Here is an 11,524-nt window from a genome sequence, read left to right as displayed (position 1 = left end):
GAATTTTAAGAGATAAAATCAGAATATTATCATGGTATTTCGGCAAGGAAATCAAGGGGGATATTTTAGAGAATTATGTGATTGGTTGAGACACATCATAGGGCTTACTTGGCAAGATTTCATTGGAGGAAATTATGTGGAGTTATCAAGTCTTTGCCGTGAGAAACCCTAGAGACTTACACGGCTTGGAGACCAAGTATGTCGTTCTCTATATATATCTTCTCATTCTCAACGTCTGGGGTTCCTCTTCTTTACGTTAGACACTTGAGAAAAAAAATCAGAAAACTCTCTAGCCTAGCCGTGCTCCTCTCCATCCTCTAGGGCAACCACGAAGTGCAAGCAAGGCCAAGGAAGAAGAAGACAAGCCGTGAACACCATCCATCCTCCACCTTGAAGATTGCTTTCGAAATTCAAGAGACCACATCATCACTTCATTCATCTCACCTTCATCACGGTGTAATCCGATTCTCCTTGTAACTTTGCTTTGTATTTTCGTTGGTTTTGTCCTAGTTGACACACATGTTTGAACAAGTGTTGATTTCTGAAATTTTATGATTAATTGTTAATTTTCAGATTCATATATTGCGATTTATGGTTGCTTTTGTGTGAGTGTTTGGTTAAATTTGCATGATAGAAATCTTTTGTATGATAATCTTGAATGGTTCGAAACATTTAGGGTTTTTATGTGAATGTTGCTACGAATTTGAGAACATGGATCAACTTTTTGGTTTCGTGTTCTTGAATCAATAAGTAGTAAAGGTTTTGTACAAAAACCGAATTTAATCAAAGAAGATTGCAATTAGGTGGACTTTTTCATACTAAGTTGCACATTTGAGTTGATAGCCTTTCTAGGTGCTTATTGCGTTAAACATGTATGATTGACTAGCTTTCTAGGGCTTGAATGCATGTTTGATAGGATTAGTCTATGTGCTTTCACTTAGATTAATTACCATTGAAAGTAAAAAATGGGGAATTGTTTGCTTTTAACGTTTCACATGATCAACTCCTCTTGCATGACTATGATGAACAGTGATGAACTTGAATCAATTTTAATCATGAGTTTCGACTTTGATCTTTGTTCTCGCATTCCATTTGTATTTTTATGTTTTTGCATTTTAATTGCTTTGTTAACTTAGTTTTATGTTCGAAAAACCAAAATAAAAAAAATACCCCCTATTTCGTAAATAGTGTATATGTGTGAATATTATACTTTGTTTTAATTTTAATTGTTTAATTATTTGACAATGACAGGTGTACCCTCAATCCCCGGAATAGAATGATCCCTATTTTCTTATACTACTAACGATATTTCAGGGTTAAATTATGCGCTTGCTTTGAGCGTATCACGCGGCTCAACCCGACGTTGGATTCCATAGCTGCTTCCACTTGAGAAAAGATTTAGAAGATATCGGAAGATTCCTGTTTTGTATTCTAGCCACTTTTGGCTTTGTAATGAATGTACTGCTTTTGGCCGCAAAGCCACTTTATGAATACAATAATATTATCTTATCCTGATATTCAAATATCCGTGAGAAGCTGAGTCAACGTGTCTCGCAAGGCCCCAAATATAAGCCCCCATAGTTGTATATTGAAAATAATATGAACTTTTAAAATATGCTCCGCATCAAAAAGAGCCTCGCGGCGAGGGTTTTGAGAAAATATGTATCTTTTGGATCCACTTGCTGGCTCCCAACTCAAAACTCTTAGCGCCAATAACTCCTTCTTTTCCGAGATTTAAGGCATTAATCACTCGTTGAAAAACAACAGTCGTGAAAAATAATCTCGTGAAAAGAACAGTTACCTCCTCGAAAACCGTTCTATTTCCCCACATGCTATTAATCCTTTAATAATAGCTAACTCCTCAAAAACCGCTCCTCACATGCTGCTAGTCCCTTTTTTCCCGAGATTTGGAATCACTAATCTCGATTTACTGACATCGATTTGACTCCTCTTTGACCGTCCAGCAGGTGGAAATGCTTTTCCGAGACTGTCTGTCCAAGGGTGGAGATTTGCATGCCCTGTTCCTATAAATAGGTGCATTATGGGGATGGGAACGTTCAAGCCAAAAAAAAAAACCTTCCTCTGAGTTTCAGATCCTCAACAATACCCTTCCTTTTTTACGAACATCTCTCTGTCAATTTCAGTCCTTCTCTCACAGATCTTCAGTCCTTCCCAATAATTCTAACAGCAATCTTTCTTAATTACTTGTCATCACCATTCTTCAATTCTCGCATTCTCTCAACCCTTCACCAATGGAACCACAAACCCAGCAACCAACCGAGGATGGAGGAAGCAACAAAGCAGCCGGGAGTAGTGCTAACATGCTTTGTAGGCGGAACAAGTGGAATCCCACTACAGATCAGATAAGAATCCTCAAGGAGCTTTTCTACAATAAGGGAGTTAGGTCCCCAACTATAGAGCAGATTCAGAGGATCTATCTCCAGCTGAAATGGTACGGCAAGATCGAGTTCAAGAACGTCTATTTTTGGTTTGTGAACCAAAGGGCTCGGGAGAAGCGGAAGAAGAGGTCCACTTCGGATGTTCATGTGCCCATGCAAAGATCAGGGCTTGTTGGTGATGACAATGGTACCAATTGGAAACCTGAGGATCAGTATATTAACTTCGAATCTTCTGCATCTGCTTCTACTTCTTCAGCTGGTGTGATTGCTTTTAACGGGTAGATGGGGAACTATGGTGGTTATGGATCTATGAACATGGAGATTGAAACCCTTCCTCTGTTCCCCATGCATGGTGAGGACATCTTTGGTAACATGAAGACTACTTCCGATGGAGGTGGCGGTCACGGTGGTGGCTCTTACATTTCCCTTGAGCTCAACCTTTCCTGCGAGGGCAAAGCTGGAAAAAGTTTCCGGAGCCACTGACTCGGCTTAGTAGCTTTGCGAGTGTAGGAACACTTAGAATTGCCCCCTAAGAGTTGTATTTATGACTTTTTTATTTTATTTTATTTTTTATTATTATTTTTTTATTTTAGCCATAAATTTGGAGATTGAAACCCTTCACAGACAGTTGAAAGGGCATCCTAAGACTCAAAACAAAACAAAAACAAAAACAACACATAAAGTGACGCAACATACAAGAAAAAACGTTTTGGACTTAGGGATATTTCTCTTCTCCTTTCGGTAACTCCTTTGGAACATGACCAGGTGAAGAGAGGAACGATTTTGGCGGAGCTCAGCTCACTTGATTGACAGGGGACGAGACCCTTTGTCAGCTCTTCTCGTATCCAAACTAGACCTTAGACATCACATCCCATTGGATGCGCCCGATGAAGAAGATATTTACCCAAAATTCATTTTGACTCTAATAATAAACAAACAACCAACGAAATAAAGAACAAAGATAAACAAAAACTGAAATATGAATAAAAAACCTAAAACAAAGTTAACGAAATTTGCCTATTTTTTTATTTTTTTATTTTTATTTTTTATTTTTTTTTAACTTTAGGCTAAATGGGCTTAGTATTGTATAGTGTTGCCCCCCTCGTGTTGCTAGGCATAGCGAAGAAACGATTATGGGCCTCAAAAACAGGCCTTCATGAATGGGCTTCGCGAGTGTAGGAACACTAGAATTTCCCACGAAGGCTTATGCGAAGAGACTGGCTAATAAATTAATCCCTCAGTGTTTTGACTCCTCAGTAATTATGGATTGCACTAATTTTTTATTATTATTATTTTTTTTATAAGTAGTTGAATTCAATAAGACAATGTGAATCAAGGTTTAGACATGCGGCCCAAGTATAGTCGCCTAGACACAAATTTTCTTTCAAATCCTTTGGGCAACCTTACTGAAATGGCCAGGTGGGGGAGGGCGAACAAGAGAGGCAGAATCCATTTTGGCATGAGCTACTCCCACATAGTGGTTTAGGCCCATTTGCACGCACTTCTGGATTCAAGAACCTGTCATGAACGTTGTCCCCATTCTAGACACCATTTCACATAGGCTATACTTACTAAGATGAGAAAGGTCATAAGTGTGAAGACAGTTCAACAAGTGTTAACACTACTACAAAAATTGATTCAGACGACACCTTTCAGACGACAGTATGCAATTTTATGTCGTGTGATTGAATTTTTTTTTTTCAGACGTCGTTTCTGTAAGAGCTGTTGTGTGATAGGGACTTAGAAATTAGTTCAAAAGACGTTTAAGATAAAAACTGTTGTGTGACGCTCAAAAAAATTGAGCGGCAAGTTTCCCACCGTGTTAGTGGTGCCAAACCCCATATGAAACCCAAAATTTTCTCCAACATGTATTGATCAGACGATGAGAAATAATATAACTGTGGTCTGATAAAATAGTTTGACAAAAAGGTGGGAGATTTCCCACCACCAGTTTTCTCCAACTCGCCAAATGAGGAAGTCAAGTTAACATGAGACAAATCCCAAATTTAAAACTCATGCATTCAGACCACATTGTTTTTAATTTCTGTTGTGTGAGTCCTTGTCTAAATTGATAGGGCATGTCCAAAGAGGCTTGAAACCCTAACACTTAAACAAAAAAATAACAAAACAGCAAAATCAAAACCAAATCCTCTCTCGATACAAACCCGACCTCATCACTCCTCTGGACAGGTAGCGCTTCTATCTCGACATACACCAGACCTCATTGCTCCTCTCAATAGCTAGCGAAACCTCCTATTCACTCGCATCTCACAAAACCAAAACCTAGCTCCTCTTCACTCATGCCTCACCAAAACCCAAACCCAAACCAAAACCAAATCCAATTGAAAGCTTGACAGTAGATTGCCCTAAACCCGAAATCTCATCTTTCATTCTCAAAAACAATACCCAATACCCAAAATCCCATCTTATTGTTGCTGATGGTGTTCTTCGCCAGTTTCACTTGGATATCAAAATTTTGGGAAAGCTGAAGGAAATGTCGAGAAGAATTGGGGGTCCGAGAAGAATTGATAAATTTATGATACATCTCGCATATTAGATTGATTCTTTTGCTTATTGAATTGAAACCCTATCTCTAATCCCTTTTCGTTGTTAGAGGTCGAAGAATCACGGGCATTGGTTTGAAGAAGCTGCGGCGCGATTACGGGATTCGGTTAGAGTACTTTGCTTGATAAGGGTTCGGGTTCCTGCCTTGGGTCATTGAAAGGGGTCACTCAGGTAATCACCTCTCTTTCCACTCAACTTTCAATCTCTCTTCATTCTGAAGTCTTCGGATGGTTGATATTCTATGAATATGGCTAGTGAATGTTGGATTGAATGTGAATCTGATTATTGGGTAATTGGTTTGCCTGATTTTCATGGAAAGGGTGTTTCTTTTTTGAATCATATATTCTCTTTCTATCTCCCTCTCTCTCTCTGTGTTGGTAATCTGATGATCTGCTATTGAAAGCTTCGTTCTTGTTCTTTGTTTTTTCTTTTTCTTTACCTTGGGTGTCTGATATGGATCATATATGATTGGGTTTCTGAAATCTTTGTTTCTTAATTGCTCTTAGCTACTAAGGAATTGTGAAGGGATTGTTTGACTTGATTGTGTAGTTTAGTAGATTTTCAATCGACACTTCTAATTGATCTAGTGGTTTTGTTAAAATCCTGCTCGAAACCTCCTAATCATCATCTTCGCCTTTCGCTTTTGGTTACTCTGAATCAGTCGATCCCTTTTATTGCTGTGTTCTTCAATTCTTGTTTCTCTTGCTTTAGTAATTTCCCTTTTTTTTTTTTTTAATTAATTTTCCTTTTCACCAGTGAAGTGTTCCCAGGGGAACCCAATATCCCTGCAATCTATCTTCTTCCTTCTTCCATTTTCTTTTTTTGCAATTCCTATCAATTATTGGAGACTTTCTTTTCTGATTTTATCCGGAAAAGCTATATTTTTTTGGGTCTTTTTATATGTATATGAATTCTCAGTCGAATTCATGGTTTTAATCAATCTATTGACTTGTTAGTTTGATTTTTCTTGTTCTTAATTGAATGGACAATAGTGATCGAACCTAATCTCTTTTGCTGTTAATACTTATATGTATTTGAATTGTTTTCCTATCAATGAACAAAGTGAGAGCTCAACCACAATTGCTATATTCTCTTTTTCACATGTACTGTAATTATGAAAGCCTATTATATAAGAACAGAAGCCATAAAAACAATCAGTTATCATTGAAGTAAATGGGAGGAAATTTGCTCAACATTGTGTCTGATGTTAATTGCTCTTTAATCAAGAAAAACAAAAGAGGGTTCAACGAAGAATGAACTGCTGTTTCTTCTCATTTTGATATTGGGGATTTTGATTGTCTGAAGTATAATTTGTTGGGGAAGTGATATGGACATATATAATGAGTTTTATGCTGAGGTGCTTGTTGTTTTATTGATTTCTATCTCATTGAGTCCCCCAAACGTATGCTTGTTTGCCTTTTTGGTCTGCTGCCAATATGTTCTTTGCTGGGTTGCTTCTGCACTAGGATGGCCTTAATTATAAATTATTTGAGTGCTGCCATTATTCTTCTATTATTGGTGCTGCTGTTCTCTTCTTTTGCTGCTGCAACTTTTCTCACATGCTGCATCACTTTCCAGCTGTTATCAATATATCTCTTCTTTTTCAGTTATCAAAAAAGAAAATAAGTTGTCTTCTCTTGAATGTTGTTGTGGTTTGATTTGCGTTTGGTACTAGTACTATTTGGACTTGTTACTCTTAGTAAGCTGCTGCTTATTGTTCTAGTGGTTGTGACTTTTGACAAGTAAATGAATTGTATTTCATCATCTTCCTTGTACACTTGCATGCTCATGTGAATACCATGCTGAATGTGTATTTTGTGTTGCAGGTTGTCACATAAAGTTGTAAGGTATTATAAATAAGCAGCTTAGACACAGTAAGTTGCTTAATGGTTACATAAATTACTTATGGAATAATCGAGTTTTGACCTGAAATTAATTGGATGTTTTTCTGATGAGAAATCCTCAGTTTGAAAGCTTAATTAAGGTTGTTGACAATAGGAGATGCATATTATGAAGAGCAAGTAGGAGCAATGATTGACCAAATGCTTCAATAGGTCCATGTGCTTTGAGAAGGGTAAATTCAAACTTGTATTGCATTTCAGTTGCTCATTGTTCTACATTTATTGGTAGCTGAAATCTATAAAAATTGAATATAAACTTCAGTTAATTGAATATGAACTTGAACTACATAGGATCTTTTAATCTGATAATTCATGTTCACCATATATGGGAGGTGTGTTTTGAAACTTTCATTTAGTTGCTTGAACATTTACTGGGTTTACTACTCTTTATTAGTTCTCTGCTCTCTAAAAAACATATATAACACATATATGTATTATGTATATATGTAGCATAATATAGGTGTTTGTGTTTACGTATATATATGCTTAGGACCAGAATACTACTCTTTATTCTATGCGTGCTTGTTTCTGTGTTGGATCTCAAGCTCATTTTGCTGTAGATTGGCATAAAAGAGGATAGCTACACGTTCTGTGCTCAGTTTGTTGGTTCCCTGCCATTTATTTTTGTTGTGCATTATTGAAATATTGCATCAATAGCTCTTCTTATTTCTTTATTGTTGGTCAAGTCTTACTTCTCTTCAACATCTGTAAGGGCGGCTTTCAGGTGGAATTTTGTGGTCATCTTATATTCTCATGATATAACCTTCAACAAGGATGTGAATCTGTTCTTCCGTGAGTATAGAACCTCCTAGCTACCCATATACACACACTCAAGATGTGCTGCTTATGAAAAACTCCAGTACATATGCTTTAACTAGGAATGGAGCATCATGTTGAAATGCCTTCATCCTTCCTTGATTATAAAACTTCTTTATGCAGATAAATTTGTGTTGGCTGTATGAGTATTTCTTATTCAATTGCTCTGTTTAGCTTGTGGTAATTTTGAGTGTGCTTTTGTCTAAATGATATTATCCTTGTTTCTCAATAATTTTGGTCTTGAGAATTTGTTCTCAATGATTATTTTCTAGTATGTTGTCCTTCCTTCTTTACTTACTTTCAGTTCTAAAAAGAAAGTACTGAATTTGTGCGATCATGTGTAATTGAGCTGGTGCTAAAATTGATTGATATTATCAAATTGCAGACTCAATCACAGGATGTTGGGTACAAAGCTACTTCATATATAGATTATGCAGGAGGGGAAAGATACAGTACTAGTTCATGTAATCTCAATCAAGTTAAGCTGGGTTTCTTAGTTTAGTTTATGTTTTGTCCTTTTTCTCCTCTACTGGGTATATTGATTACAACAAGCTGGAGGAGAAGGCAAATGTAATTTGTGTGAATATTTGGGAAATACTTCTTTTGTTCTGTAGCTTGCAATCTCTTGCCGGTTATTCTCCATGGATTCTATTGGGGCAAACCTCAGAATAACATTAATGTAAGTTCCTTTTTCTACATCTTGTGTGTCAGTCATCTAGTAGTGTATTGCAATCTAGATCTAATAATCTACATCACCTCTTGCAGCTCACCTGAATTGGAATTGGAAAATGAACTGATGGAGGCTAGTTGCTTGAGTTATACAAGTTTGAGTTCGACTAATTTTGTTGCATTTGGAGACGAAGAGAGACAATTTGGAGTTTGGTCTTTTTGTAGAGGCGGCATCACATTCTCTCTCCCTCTTACTCTCTTCCATGTATTCATAGTGCTCCTTTTTGGCAATATTGTCTAATACATTTCAGTACAATTATGTAGATTATAACAATATTAGATATATATTGGTAATTACTGTTCATTTGGTGATTTTGATTTCATTTTCTGTCGTACGTACACAATGTTCACAACAGCCATACAATAAAAACTGTTGTGTGAGAGTAATACAGATCGCGGATGCTATCAATGTTTTAGTTGTGTGAATAACAGTCACACAACAGTTATAAAAAAAAAATGACTTCTGAATCACAATCACACAACGGGTTCTTAAGTTGCCCGTCGTCTGAGTGACATTCACACGACAGTTAATGATGTCGACAAGCTATCGACAGCCTGTCGACATGCTGTCGACATGGATGCCGAGTTCTTCAGACGACAGTTCTCTAAATCATGTTTCATCAGATGGCAGCGAGATATACGACAGTCAGCTCCGCATCAGACGACAGTTTTTAGCCGTCGTCTGATTCAATTTTTGTACTAGTGTAATAAAAGCCGCCCTTAACCTTAAGGGACCTGAACTAGGCACCAATAAGGAGTTTAGGCCAATATTAACAAAAGAGACTTCACCTATTCCGTTATGATTCACAACCCCTTTACCAAATTCAACTTCTTTTATTATTATTATTATTATTATTATTATTATTATTATTATTATTATTATTATTATTATTAACAAAAAGAAAACTAGAAACGAAAAAATTAACAGAAAATTAAAAGCAAAGAAAGAAAGAAGCTAGCATCACCATGTTTGGCTAACCTCTAGAAGACCGCGGGGGAGGCCATCTATGCTTCATTCCAAACTCCGATGTATCAAAATTTGTTGGGTAAAAATCCCTCCTGTGAGAGCTTGTAGGAAAAGAACAAAAATACTTCTCGTTGAAGAATTTGGAGGAATTTGGCTCGTGAGAGGGGTAATCTTGCCCCCCAAGTATCTTTGTTGGTTGACGAGGCATGATCTTCAATTGCAATTTGGGAGATGAAGATGTCCCAAGATCGGCTTTGTCGCCAACTGTCGCCAACTTCTCTTGATCAAAGGGGTGATCATGGGTCATATCTTGCCCCCCATGCATCTGATCAGTAGCCACGTATTTGGCTTGATCAGTGGAGAAATCAGATATTTGTTCAGAGACAATTGTATTGTCAGAAGAACAATCTTGTTGATGACCTTTTCCATGCACAACCTCTGTGTAAGGCTGTGACTCACCAGTGAGACCCTTAGGTTGATTGCCACCTATAGGCAAGTTAGTCTCAGAAACGACCTCTTCGCGAGCGGGTTTTTGACTTTCCAATTCGCCTTGCTGCGAATTAGCCAAGCTGGAACCTTCCTCGTGTAAGGTTGTGAACTCAGATGTGATGTTCGCGGCATGTTGAGTGGTCTGTTTGTCGCTGCTCAAGAAAGGCTTATGGAATTGTTCTCTAGCTTCTCGAGCGTTCTGCTCAATTTGTTGGTCCCAATCGCGAAACCTCTGCTTTGTTTTTGCTATCAAACTGGCCATGTCCCTGGCTTGCTTTTCTTTATGCCTCTCGATGTTGGCCATGATGATCGCGAGCTGTTCCTCAATGCTTGCCCCCTCTGGGATGGGAATAGGCATAAACTCATCATTAATGGCAGTATCGCCAGTGGTGGCAACATTGACCATCTATTCACTTTAGGAATTTCTTTTGGTAAAGATTTTCCTCTGGCATCCCAATGATGGTGAACACAAAAAGACTCTGGTGTAGTCCCACTGGGCGTGCCAAAATGTTTGTTTTGAAGCCCGGTGGTTGAATATCTTCAAGAAAAGAAAAAAAAATTCTAACCTTGTTCCACTGGGCGTGCCAAAATGTTTGTTTTGAAGCCCGGTGGTTGAATGTGCTTCAAGAGAAAAACTTCTGATGTCGTCCCACCGGGCGTGCCAAAATGTTTTTTTTGAAGGCCGGTGGTTGAATGTGCTTCAAGAGAAAAAACTTCAGATGTAGTCCCACTGGGCGTGCCAAAATGTTTGGCTCCAATTTTGTTGCAGCTGGTCAACAGTCACTTTTCTTGCGCGGGCGTGCCAGCACCGTTCGGGTGCGGTCGTCGGGGGTGTCCCTTGACCTGACTTCTATCAAGCGATTGTAGACGAGGAGAGCACCAACCTCATCGTGGGATTCTTTGTGCCTCGTGGTGAGGACTTTGCTGAAGTTTCTTCTTGTTCACAAGTCGATACTCAATATTGCAGATTGAGCAGAGCGAAATCACCGGGAAGTATTGAGATCTTGCTAAAGCGTGACTTTAGCTTGGCTGGGTTGCTAGGGCGTTACCGTTGCTTGACTGGTTCTGTAACCGTTGTGGTCGCGGCACTACCGTCGGCTCCCGAGGAGACTAGGACCGAAGCACGTTGACAGAGGGTTTGGTGGCACTGAAAGTCGGCTTCTGAGAAGACTAGGACTAGGAGTGTGATCACCGGTAAGAGAAAGAGAAGGAGAGGAGTTGCTCTTAGAGAGGTTGCTCTAGAGAGAACTTAGATCATCTTAGAGATGTTTTGATGTTGTGTTGTGAATGTGTTGTGTTTTAGAATGAGAGGAGAAGGTGTTTATATAGGGAAGAAAAAGAAGAGTGAAATGATGAGTGGAAGAAAAATAATGAAAGTGGAGCATGAAAGTGATTTGTAAAATATGGAAAAGATAGAGAAATGATGAAATGAAAGCAAAGCATGAAGGTGTAGAAACATGGAAGTGATGATGATCTATTAAAGAGATTGTAGTAGAAAAATATATCCAAGGAAAAAAAAGAAAAGCATCTAGCTTTCTTCATGTGGGTAGGAAACATGAACATGTGAATATTGAGCTGGTTTTAGGTCAGTTTCTGCCCCTTTATTCCTTCAATTATTTCTCCAACAAGACTTCAGATTGAGCCTTCGACTTCTTCAT

This window comes from Rosa rugosa, chromosome 1, assembly GCF_958449725.1.
Source record: "Rosa rugosa chromosome 1, drRosRugo1.1, whole genome shotgun sequence".
Taxonomy (NCBI): domain Eukaryota; kingdom Viridiplantae; phylum Streptophyta; class Magnoliopsida; order Rosales; family Rosaceae; genus Rosa; species Rosa rugosa.
This window is presented reverse-complemented; position numbering follows the sequence as displayed.